Here is a 12,469-nt window from a genome sequence, read left to right as displayed (position 1 = left end):
GCGCCTAGATAGACCCAGGGTCTATAGATGCCGCCTTTCATTCCTGCAGATGAAGACTATGCATGTCCAGGGAACTGGTTGGTCGCATCTGCCACCTGCAGCAGGATTTGGCGCCATGGAGGGCATCCACTGCCAGTGGTCGTGAAAGTGACAGCGGCGCTCAGTTTTTACACTAGTAGCTCCTTTCAGGGCTCCACAGGTGACCTCCGTGGGATCTCACAAGCCTCCATGCAAAAATGTACCCGTGGGGTCATGGACGCCATCTTCACGAAAGAACAGAACTTTGTGTATTTCGCCCAGGATCAGGAAAGCCAGGATGCTAGAGCGTTGGCATTTGCCCAGATCCCAGCGTTCCCACCGATGCAGGGTGCAATTGACTGGACTCAGGTAGCACTCAGATCTCCGTGGCAACAAGCGGTCTACTACTTCAAATGCAAGGGCTTCCAATCGCTGAATGTTCAGCTGATGTGCCACCACAACACAGAATCCTGAAGCTCTGCTCACAGTTTCCAGGGAGTGTGCACGACTCCTACATTCTCAGTAGGTCTCAGATCCCTGACGTTTTCCAGAGTCCACAGAGGCTGCAGGGTTGGCTCCTCGGGGATGAGGGCTATCCATAGAGGATGTGGCCGATGACACCCGTGCGGAGGCCTCAGACTGCAGCAGAGAAAAGGTACAGCGAGGTTCATGCTGCAACTCGCATCGTGGTGGAGCAGACCATCGGGATGTTGAAAATGAGGTTCCGGTGCCTGGACCGGTCTGGTGGACCCCGGCATTACAGTCCACAGAGGGTGTCACTCATCGTTGTTGCCTGCTACACCCTTCGCAACCTGGCGCTGCAACAGGGAGAGGAGCTGGCTGAGGAGGAGATGGAGGAGCTGCACACGTCCTCTGATGTTGAGGACGTCAATGGTGATGAGGGTGAGGAGGTGCTAGAAGGAGAGGATGATAGTGATGAGGCCCTCGCACTGGCCAGATGAGGAAGGCGCACTCGGGAGGCCCTCATAGCTGCTAGATTCATGGAGGATGATGATAACATACAGTGAGGACACACCACAGATCCTCACCTTGAATCTGTGAACGTTTGACTCCTGTCTGGTTGGTGGAAGCGCACATACTCTCTGTGATACGGCTTCCATCATGGAGATGCAGCAGATGCCCATAGTCCCTACATTCCAGGAGGATGATGACGACATGCCGTGGGGACACTCCATCGATCCTTACATAACTTATGTGAATGTCTGACTCCTGTCTGGCTGATGGCAGCTCACTTGCGCTGTGTGAACAGGGTCATATCAAGGAGATGCAGGGGGGAAGCTTTAACTTCTCCTGATCCTAGGGCATCCTTCGTGAGCGGAACCCTTCAGGGCTGCACTGTTACCGGACACAGATGCTGATGAGATGGGGAACCAGCTGCATCTCAAAGGTGCTGGGAGCACAGAGAGAGAATGATGGAACTCTGTGTCGCCAGCCCAGGACATTCTGGCAGCGATGATAAGCCCCATTGAGATGCAGGCATGACCGATGTGACTAGTGACAGTGAAGGCCACACCATGAGTGTGCTGAGAAGGTTGCACAGAGCACAGGGAAGAGGCCCTGGACTGAGAAACCTGCCTTTATCTTGTGCAGAGACCAAGGTTTCACATCTGAGTAACATGAACACTGCTCATCAGAACAAGAAGCCATTGGCAAGGAGACATTCTTGGGAGTTTATTAACAAAGTGAACATTATGTACAAGTGATTAACACTCATGCCTGGGTTATGCAACTACATCTCCTTAACTTTCCTAACTCTGCTGCTATGTCTTGGTGCTCCCCCGACATCCACAGTGGAGATGGAGGCAGCCTGCTGACTGCTACACCCTGTCTGTGATGACCTTGACGGGCATCCTTTGGAGGGCCCTGGCCTGCTTTCGGGAACCTGCTGTGTGGCAGTGGCACCCTCCTTGGTCTGTGGAGCTGGGGTCACAGGAAGAGGGGATTTGGAATGGCCAGACACTCCTGGAGGATGGCCCGAAATGTGCACCTGCTGATCCTCCTCCCTATGGGTGCCCGAGGGCCCCTGGCTGACTCCTTGAGGAGAAGGGGTAGTTGGAGTGAGATCGAGCTGCCCTGCACCGCTCTCATGTTGACACTTTTGGAGACCAACTATAGTGTCAGTGATGGAGTTCAGCCCGCGCAGCAGTGCAGGACCAATGTTCTGGACCAAGGTCTCCATGGCGGCCGCCATCCCATCAGTGTTGACCTCGATGCATTGGCATGTCGGCGCTATCACCTCAGCCTGAAGGCGGATGGACTCCTCCATCGTGCCTTGCAATATGAGTGCAGTGGACACCCCTTCCTGATGTTCCTGAGCTTGCCTTTGCAGCTCCAGCAACCGTGACATGACCGAGTCCAGGGGCTTGTCATCTGACTCAGTCTCAGCAGGTTTCTGGTCTCTAGCAGTTCTCTGAGTGCCGGGGGACCTGGGAAGTCCCTGCTGCCACCTGCTGTGGGTCAGACAGTGTGATGTGCTTACCAGACTGTGCCCCTGAGGCTACTCTAAAGCTTGCTCCCACTGAGATGTGTGTCTACCCTGGTGGAGAGTGTGGGTGAGCGCTGCGTCTGGTCTTCAATGACGGTTTCAGAAGATTCCTCTCCTGAGGTGTTTTTGGGGCTTGCCCTGTGTGAGGACAGATGGAGAGAGAGTTAACAGGATGCCTGCCAGGCTAGATGATAAGTACACCTGGCATGTGTGTGTGGTGAGTGGTCCCATGGACGGGATGAGGAAAATGAAGGTGCATGTGAGAGAGTGAATGGTGATGTCCCTTGAACTGGCAGTGAGTGAGGGCCCTGTGGATGTATGATGGGTTTGAGAGTGTGTGAGTTGAGAGTGATGAGATAAGTGACTTACCCTGGTGGAGTTGAAATTATTCATCCTCTTTCAGCACTGGGTGGCTGTCGTCCTTTGCAGGGTGTTGGCACTAACCACCGCTGCTACCACCTCCCATGCTGGATTTGCCACCTTGCTTGCTGGCCTTCGCCCAGAGTGGAGGTAGAGGGCATTGCGGCGGGCCTCCACTGTGTCCAGTAAGCGCTCGAGGGAGGCGTTGGTAAATCTGGGGGCAGCATGTTTCCTCCCTTTGGCAGCCATCAGTTCACAGCAGCTTCCTATCCCTTTGAGAGTGCTAGCTCTGTGCAGGACGGCCTTTAAATATGGCGTCTGGTTTGCTGAAGGCCTGATGTGACAGGCGCAGCAGGTGAAAGAGAGGCTTCCTCACCAGCGACCCGGTGTATTTCCTGGGAATGCGTGATTGATAAGACGGGAAAGTGGGACGATACAACGTGAAAAGCTGCCAATGTGGCTGACGGGTGAAACGTCCTTTTTCCCGCCCATTACCGCGCTTAGTACAAATCTGGGACGATTCCAACCTGAGAGAGGTTTGAGGTTTTCTTGATATTTCAGCTTTTCCATAAGTTAGCCGTTCATTTTTAAAGTTGTCCCGCCAGGAACTTCAATAGATGAGGGTCGCAATGTAATCTGTTTCAGCCGTTTGACTTCATCTGATAAAACAGAAACCCCTGCTCCTGCATCTAGTTTAATCTCTGTGAGGTATCCACCCACTTTGAATTTAATACTTCCAGCTCTCCGAGGAGTGGTTCTTCCACTTCTGTATGTGGCTCTATTTTAAAACATTTTCCCTCTATTTACAAATTGTCAGCATTTTCAAGCAACAAACAGTTTTGAAGTGGTCTGTTTTTCCACAGTTGTGGCACTTTGCGCTCCCACTCCCCCCCCACCACCCGCCCAACCCACTGAATATTCTTCTCGCTTGCGCGGTTTGTTCCCGCCACACTGGAGACATTTCAAAATGGAAGTTAGTGCACTTTCCCCCATTTTGATGGGCGTAGGCTTTGGCGCACTTTTTCTCTTATGGCCTACAAACTGAATGGTCTCACTCGACCTTCTCCATGGAACCTCTCCTTCCCCGTGAACAAATGCCAGGTTCTGTTTCCTGAGCCCCATTTGCCTCACAACTGGCTCTGCTTTCACTGGCATTAAATCCTTTCTTGTCCGTAAGAGATTGGATAATGATTCGTCTAGGACCCCGACTATGATTCTGTCGCGAATCAGCTCATCCCTTAAGATTCCATAGTTGCAGTTCCCTGCCAGCCTATGGAGAAGTTGATGAACAAATCCATGCTTTTGCCTGGTCTTTGTTTTCTGTATTAAATTTAACCCTCTCTATTATTAAATTTTGATGGACGCTGAAATAAGAGTCAAAAGCTTACAGGACTTCTTCAGAAGGAGTTGAAGTCTCATCAACCCCCTGCTTTGCTATCACATCACCAGCAATAGATCCTACTGCATAAAGTAGTGTACTGACCTGGCTCTTTTTGATCTTTTTTGTGTAATCCTGAGGCGGTTCTGTACCTTGTGAACTCTTTTCTCTAGCTGTCCTAGTTCTGGGCCTGCAATCTTCTCACTCTGAAATGGTTCTGGGAGTGGTAGTGTGGATTCCATGCTTCTGCTTAGGCCTGGAATTGTTCCCGCTCCTGTGCTGCTACTTTTTGCTTCAGGCCTGTGCTCACTGCTGTCCGGTCTACTGGGCTATGTCTCAGCTGCTCCCGCGATGTTCCAACATCTTGGTGAGTCTTAATTTTTTTTTTTCTTTTGTCCTTCCTTCAAAGACCTCTTTTCTTGCCAGCCCTGTACCTTCTTTTTAATGTTCACTGGGGTTTTTACTCGCTGCCGCCATGTTTAGTTGTGTGGTAGGGCTCTAGATGGTGGTTTTGGGGATTGTCAAAGTATGTTGCTCAAACTTGTAGTTCCTTAAAAGCATTACTCATTATTTACAGCAAGTATTACACATTCAGACCTCTAAACATGGTTGGAGCTTCTCTTCCTTGCAGATCTCTCTTACTTCCCAGATATGTGATCTGACATCGTTATTCCATCAGCATCATGTATGCTTCAGATGTTAACCCTTTACTCTACATTGTGCGTTCCTGAAGAGTCTAAAATATTACAAAAAATAAAAACAACTTAATAAAAGGCACTGATACAAAAGTAAAATACTGCCATGCTAGAAATCTGGGTAAAAAACAGGAAATGCTGGAAATACTTAGCAGGTTTGGTAGTGCCCCTTGCCAAGATGGTCCAGTACAGCTACAACACTGGCATCTACCCGGCTATGTGGAAAATTGCCCAGATATGTCCTGTACACCAAAAGCAGGACAAATCCAACCTGGCCAATTACCACCCCATCAATCTACTCTCCATCATCAGTAAAGTGATGGAAGGGGTCATTAACAGTGCTATCAAACGGCACTTGCTTAGCAATAACCTGCTCATTGATGCTCAGTTTGGGTTTAGCCAAGGGCTTCTGAGCTCATTACAGTTTTGGTTCAAACATGGACAAAAGAGCTGAACTCCAGAGGTGAGAGTGACTGCCCTTGACATCAAGGCTGCATTTGACTGAGTGTGGCATCAAGGAGCCCTAGCAAAACTGGAGTCAAGGGAACCAGGGGGAAAATTCTCTGGTGGTTGGAGTTATACCTAGCGCAAAGGAAGATGGTTGTGATTGTCGGAGGTCAATCATCTCAGTTTCAGGACATCACTGCAGGAGTTCCTCAGGGTAGTGTCCGAGGCGCAACCATCTTCAGCTGCTTCATCAATGACCTTCCTTCGATCATATCGTCAGAAGTGGGAATGTTCGCTGATTATTGCACAATGTTCAGCACCATTCACAACTCCTCAAATACTGAAGCAACCCATGTGCAAACGTAGCAAGACTTGGACAATATCTAGGCTTAGGCTGACAAGTGGCAAGTAACATTCGTGCCACAAAAGTGTCAGGCAATGACCATCTCCAACAATAGAGAATCTAACCATCACCCCTTGACATTCAATGGCATTACCATCGCTGAATCCCTCATTAACAACATCCTGTGGGTTACCGTTGACCAGAAACTCAACTGGTCTAACCATATAAATGCTGTGGCGACAAAAGCAGGTTAGAGGCTAAGAATCCTGCAACGGGTAACTCACTTCCTGACTCCTCAAAGCCTGTCCACCATCTACAAGGCATAAGTCAGGAGTGTGATGGAATATTCCCCACCTGCCTGGATGAGTGCAGCTCCAACAACACTCAAGAAGCTTTACACCATCCAGGACAAAGCAGCTCACTTGATTGGGACCCCTTCCACAAACATTCACTCCCTCCACCACCGACAAACAGTGGCAGCAGTGTACCATCTACAAGATGCATTGTAGAAACTCACCAAGGCTCCTTCGACAGCACCTTCCAAAGCCCAGACCTCTACCATCTAGAAGAACAAGGGCAGCAGATAGATGGGAGCACCACCACCTGGAAGTTCCCCTCCAAGCTGCTTACCATCCTGACTTGGAAATATATCGCTGTTCTTTCACTGTCGTTAGGTCAAAATCCTGGAACTCGCTTCCTAACAGCACTGTGGGTGTGCCTACACCACAGGGACTGCAGTGGTTCAAGAAGGCAGCTCACCAGCACCTTCTCAAGGACAATTAGGGATGGGCAATAAATGCTGGCTTAGCCAGCGACGCTTAAATCCTGTAAATGAATAGAAAAAGCATATGTTGGGAAAGGAGAGTTTATGTTTTAGATCAATGATACTTTGTCAGAAATAAAAGGAACAATTTACTGTCAAAACTGTTACTGTGGGATGAAAATAGTTGCAAGGATTACCCATTTTCTACTTTGTCGATCTGAAACCTCATCTGACTCGAGCAATGTCGGTGAGTTTGAGATGTTGTCTTTTAAAAAGATGAATACTTTGATCATTTTCCTCTATTGCCAAGTTCTATTGTGCATCACAGCATTCTGTCAGTTTGTCCTCTTGTTGTGAGTCAGAGCTATAATGACAGTAAAGTTATGCATGTAGCACACAGTGTATTCAATACAAGATCACAAGGCAGGACCGGATAAATAAAGCACTTTGACCCATTTGATTTCGTCCTGCCAGATCCTAGCAACCACCTCATCGCTTTTGCTTACATGAGTGGAGCAACTTTCCTGCCAGCCCATTCGAGCTGTTGGCTGTTCTTTGCACAAAGGTTATACTCCCTTGTGTCTGTCCAAAATGTGTTTGTCAGGGACCTAAACCTGTGCCCTTATGCCCTGCTTGCTTGCAAATTCAAATGTATTGATCTGGATTCATTTTCTTTCTACTTGTAAGTACACTTACAATCTGGCAGACCAAGGGAGGGAACAGAGATAAATGAACTGAGGGTGTTTCCTCCAAAACCAGACCTTGCAATTGTTATGACTTATCACACACAAGTTAAGGCCTGTGGGTTAGATGGCACGGCTGTTCAAACAATGGGGTATAGCACAAGGAGAAAGGCGAAAAAGAAAAGTGAAGGGAAGACAAATGAAAGAAAAATAGGAGGGAAAATATTACGAAAAGAAACATGCATTGCTTGCCATTTAGCAACACATAATCAATAACTATGTATGAGTAGTCACTTGGAAGAATTTAATGCTTTACAATTTAGTGTAATCTGGCTTAAGAGATAGGGGGACCAGATTTTCAAAAATCAGAAACCAGGGACACGTTGAAAAGCCCTGAGACAGTGGGGCTCCAAGACAATTGACATGTTGGCGATTGAAGGTGGGAGGTTATGTGATGGCATCTCCTGGAATATGTCCAATCAGGGTTGGCAACCCTATTCCGTAGATCACTTAAAAGGTGTCACCAGCAATGGAGTGATTGGCGCCAAAAAAAGGTTGTGACAACTCTCTTGGAGATGTGGGGTGCAGGAATACAGGTCTTCCGCATATAATGCGATGCAATGTGACGGGTGTTTACAGGAATAAAGGCGAAATTTCGCAAAGATTTTCTCCCTCCGGGCCCAGTTTATATTTGACAGAAAGGGAAAAGGTGAAAATTGGGACATTTGAGCTATTTTTAGGAAATTGTCGGGATACCAGGACATGTAATGAAAAACCGGCAAAATCCCAGCAAAACCAGGATGTCTTGTCACCCTATTAAGAGAGAAAGTAAAGATGTGTCAGGGGCAGTCACTTCCTACTAAATTATCCCATAGATACACTGGATAAGTGTATCCAGTGTTTGAAGGTTGCTGCCTTCCCACACTGCCAGGAAATTATGCAAGACTATTGACCAGGGGAAAGGCTGTGAGAGAAAATAAATTAAATAAAATGGGATGGAAGCAAATTATAATCATTGCTACTATAAAGATTGTTCTATGAGGAATTAGAAATAAAATCAGAAAACGCTAAAAATTCACAGTAGGTTGTTTTGTTTCTGACCTTCCCCTCTCCGACGCTGAACGTTCAGTGCTCAGCAAAGGATTTAGTTTCATACCCTTACGCCCTCATCTCAATGAATTTCGGGCTCGGCACGATGCTGAACTCTTCTTCCGCCGCCTTCGTCTCTGTGCTCACTTATTTGGGCAGGAGTCCTCTCCCCGTTGAACGGATCCTTTTACCCATCTCCAATATTCTCCCTCCACTTGGACCCCTCCCTCTGGATTCTTACCTTCTCTTGATCTTTTCATTGAGAACTGTCGGCGTGACATTAGTCGTCTCAATTTCTCTGCTCCTCTCACCCATTCTAACCTGTCTCTCTCTGAACTTACTGCACTCCGTTCTCTCAGGTCCAACCCTAACATTGTTATCAAACCCACTGACAAGGGTGGTGCTGTTGTTGTCTGGCACACTGACCTCTACCTCGCGGAGGCTGAGCGTCAACTCGCATGGACCATGACCCCACCACTGAACATCAAGCTATTGTTTCCAGGACTGTCACTGACCTCATTTCCTCTGGAGATCTTCCTTCCACAGCTTCCAACCTCGGACGGCCCGCTTCTATCTCCTTCCCAAAATCCACAAACAGGACTGTCCCGGCAGACTGATCGTGTCAGCCTGTTCCTGCCCCACGGAACTCATTTCTCGCTATCTTGACTCCCTTCTCTCTCTCCTTGTCCAGTCCCTTCCCACCTACATCCGTGATTCCTCTGAGACCTTACGTCACATCAACAATTTCCAGTTCCCTGGCCCCAACCGCCTCCTCTTCACCATGGATGTCCAATCCCTCTACACCTCCATCCCCCACCAGGATGGTCTGAGGGCCCTTAGCTTCTTCCTTGAACAGAGGCCCCAACAATCCCCATCCACTGCTACTCTCCTCCGTCTGGCCAAACTTGTTCTCACACTGAACAATTTCTCCTTTAACTCCTCTCATTTCCTCCAAATAAAAGGTGTGGCTATGGGTACCCGCATGGGCCCCAGCTATGCCTGTCTCTTTATGGGGTATGTGGAACATTCCTTGTTCCAGTCCTACTCCGGCCCCCTCCACAACTCTTTCTCCGGTACATCGATGATTACTTCGGTGCTGCTTCATGCTCGCGTCGGGACCTGGAAAAATTTATTAATTTTGATTCCAATCTCCACCCCTCCATCATTTTCACATGGTCCATCTCTGACACTTCCCTTCCCTTCCTTGACCTCTCTGTCTCAATTTCTGGTGATAGACTGTCCACCAATATCCATTACAAGCCTACCGACTCCCACAGTTACTTCAACTACAGCTCCTCACACCCCACTTCCTGTAAGGACTCCATCCCATTTTCTCAGTTCCTTCGCCTCCGTCGCATCTGTTCTGATGATGCTACCTTCAAAAACAGTTCCTCTGACATGTCCTCCTTCTTCCTTAACTGAGATTTTCCACCCACGGTGGTTGACAGGGCCCTCAACCGTGTCGGGCCCATCTCCCGCGCATCCGTCTTCATGCCTTCTCCTCCCTCCCAGAAACATGATAGGGTCCCCCTTGTCCTCACTTATCACCCCACCAGCCTCCGCATTCAAAGGATCATCCTCCGCCATTTACGCCAACTCCAGCATGATGCCACCACCAAACACATCTTCTCTTCACCCCCCCGGCGGCATTCCGTAGGGATCGTTTCCTCCGTGACACCCTGGTCCACTCCTCCATCACTCCCTACTCCTCAATCCCCTCCCATGGCACCTTCCCATGCAACCGCAGAAGGTGCAACACCTGCCCTTTCACTTCCTCTCTCCTCACCGTCCAAGGGCCCAAACACTCCTTTCAAGTGAAGCAGCATTTCACTTGCACTTCCCTCAACTTAGTCTACTGCATTCGTTGCTCCCAATGCAGTTTCCTCTACATTGGAGAGACTAAACGCAGACTGGGTGACCGCTTTGCAGAACACCTTCGGTCTGTCCGCAAACATTACCCAGACCTCCCTGTCGCTTGCCATTTCAACACACCACCCTGCTCTCATGCCCACATGTCTGTCCTTGGCTTGCTGCATTGTTCCAGTGAAGCTCAACGCAAACTGGAGGAACAGCACCTCATCTTCTGACTAGGCACTTTAGAGCCTTCCGGACTGAATATTGAGTTCAACAATTTTAGATCATGAACTCTCTCCTCCATCCCCATCCCCTTTCCGTTTCTTCCCCCTCCTTTTTGTTTTTTCCAATAATTTATATAGATCTTTCTTCTCCCACCTATTTCCATTATTTTTAAATGTATTTCCACCCATTGTTTATCTCTACCTTTTAGCCTTTTCAGTATTCCTTCACCCCACCCCCACTAGAGCTATCTGTATCTTGTTTGTCCTGCTGTCTACTCTTAATTAGCACATTCCTTTAGATAATATCACCACCCTCAACACCTCTTTGTCCTTTTGTCTGTGACATCTTTTGGTTATCTCCACCTATTACTGGCTTCTTGTCCCAACAACGCCACCCCCCCCCCCCCACAACCAGCTTATATTTCACCCCTTTCCTATTTTTACTTAGTTCTGTTGAAGGGTCATGAGGACTCGAAACATCAACTGTGCTCTTCTCCGCCGATGCTGCCAGACCTGCTGAGTTTTTCCAGGTGTTTCTGTTTCTGTTTTTGTTTTAGGTTGTTTTGTATCCCTGGGTCAAAATCCTGGAACTCTCTTCCAGTAACACTGTGGGTGTACCTACACCACATAGACTGCAGTGCTTCAAGCAAGGCAGCTTACCACCACCTTCTCAAGGGCAATTAGGGGTGGGCAATAAATGCTGGCCTATCTGGCGACGCCCACATCCTATGAACGAGTAAAAAAGCGCTAAAAGAGAAAATTAACACAATGCTTTGAGTTTAGTAAATCAAATATCAAATGATCGTTTCTGGTGCTCTCCATCTGCTAACCTACTGCCTCCAATCTCATCATCCCCAAGCTATGTTCTGTCCTTTTCTACCTTCTGCACAAGGTTGGCAAGCAAGGTGGGTCCAGTAGTTCAACTTTGCCCCTTTTACCTCTATCAGGAACTAGAGCCCCTCCACCTTAACTGTGAATTGGTTTCTGTGAGGAAATTGAATTAATTTATGTGGGTAACTTTAAGCTGCCATTCTCTTTGCAATGTGCTTTGTCAAACTGTGGCACTTCTGAGATGAGGAGAAATTTCTTCACCCAGAGAGTGGTGAGCCTGTGGAATTCGCTACCACAGAAAGTAGTTGAGGCCAAAACATTGTATGTTTTCAAGAAGGAGTGAGATTGGACCGTCAAGGTGTATTTTGGTATTAAGATTGGCGATGAGGATGCAGGCCGCAGAGTATTTGGTCTTTCTGGGAAGACAGTTTTTGTTTTTGTTCCGAAGACAGTTGAAAACTTTGTTGCTTTAGCAACAGGGGAGAAAGGATTTGGCTACAAAAATAGCAAATTCCACCGAGTCATCAAAGTGTTTATGATCCAGAGAGGGGACTTCACCTGTGGAGATGGTATTGGTCGGAAGAACCTCTATGGTGACCGTTTCCCTGATGAAAACTTCAAGCTGAAGCACTATGGCCCCCGCGGGGTGGGTCAGTATGGCTAACGCTGGCAAAGACACCAATGGATCCCAGTTCTTTTATCACCACCACCACCACCACCAAAGCCAGCTGGCTGGATGGCAAACAGGTTGTGTTTGGAAAAGTCATCGAAGGATTTGATGTTGTTTTAAAAAAAAAAAGTCGAGGCTTCAAAGACACGCAGCAGAGATTAAACCACTGAAAGATGTGGTCATTGCAGTGTGGCAAGATCGAGGTGGAGAAACCTTATGCCGTTGCCAAACAATGAACTGTCTGTGATGGGCAGTGAGCTGCAGACGCTTGGCTTTCTGCCCAGACACTTTCAGCCCAGTGACCCAGCTGGGAGATTCCCGTTTAATGTTAAACTGATCTTGGGGTTCCAGGCTGTGTAGATATCTGAACATTCCGGAATCTGGTTCTTGCCAGCTTTGTAAAAAAAATGTACACTGACAATAAACGTGATGGGTTTTCTAGTAAAAAAAGAACACGAGCATAGACCAGTTTAGTTTGGCAGCCTGATTCTGTTTTGTAAATTCTACAAATGCTACCCTGGATATTGTATTTCTCTGGGTTGTGGTGACAGTTTTGGGCGTTTGTAGTTAAGAGGCTAATATTTTAGATAATTCTGTATCATAGGTGC

General features: G+C 47.9%; 1 pseudogene; it reads left to right on the top strand.

Moving 5' to 3' along the window:
• Positions 1-252: 252 nt before the first annotated feature.
• On the top strand, positions 253-12,152 carry LOC144694095 (peptidyl-prolyl cis-trans isomerase B-like; annotated as a pseudogene).
• Positions 12,153-12,469: the final 317 nt, after the last annotated feature.

This window comes from Cetorhinus maximus, chromosome 19, assembly GCF_964194155.1.
Source record: "Cetorhinus maximus chromosome 19, sCetMax3.hap1.1, whole genome shotgun sequence".
NCBI lineage: Eukaryota > Metazoa > Chordata > Chondrichthyes > Lamniformes > Cetorhinidae > Cetorhinus > Cetorhinus maximus.
This window is presented reverse-complemented; position numbering and strand designations above follow the sequence as displayed.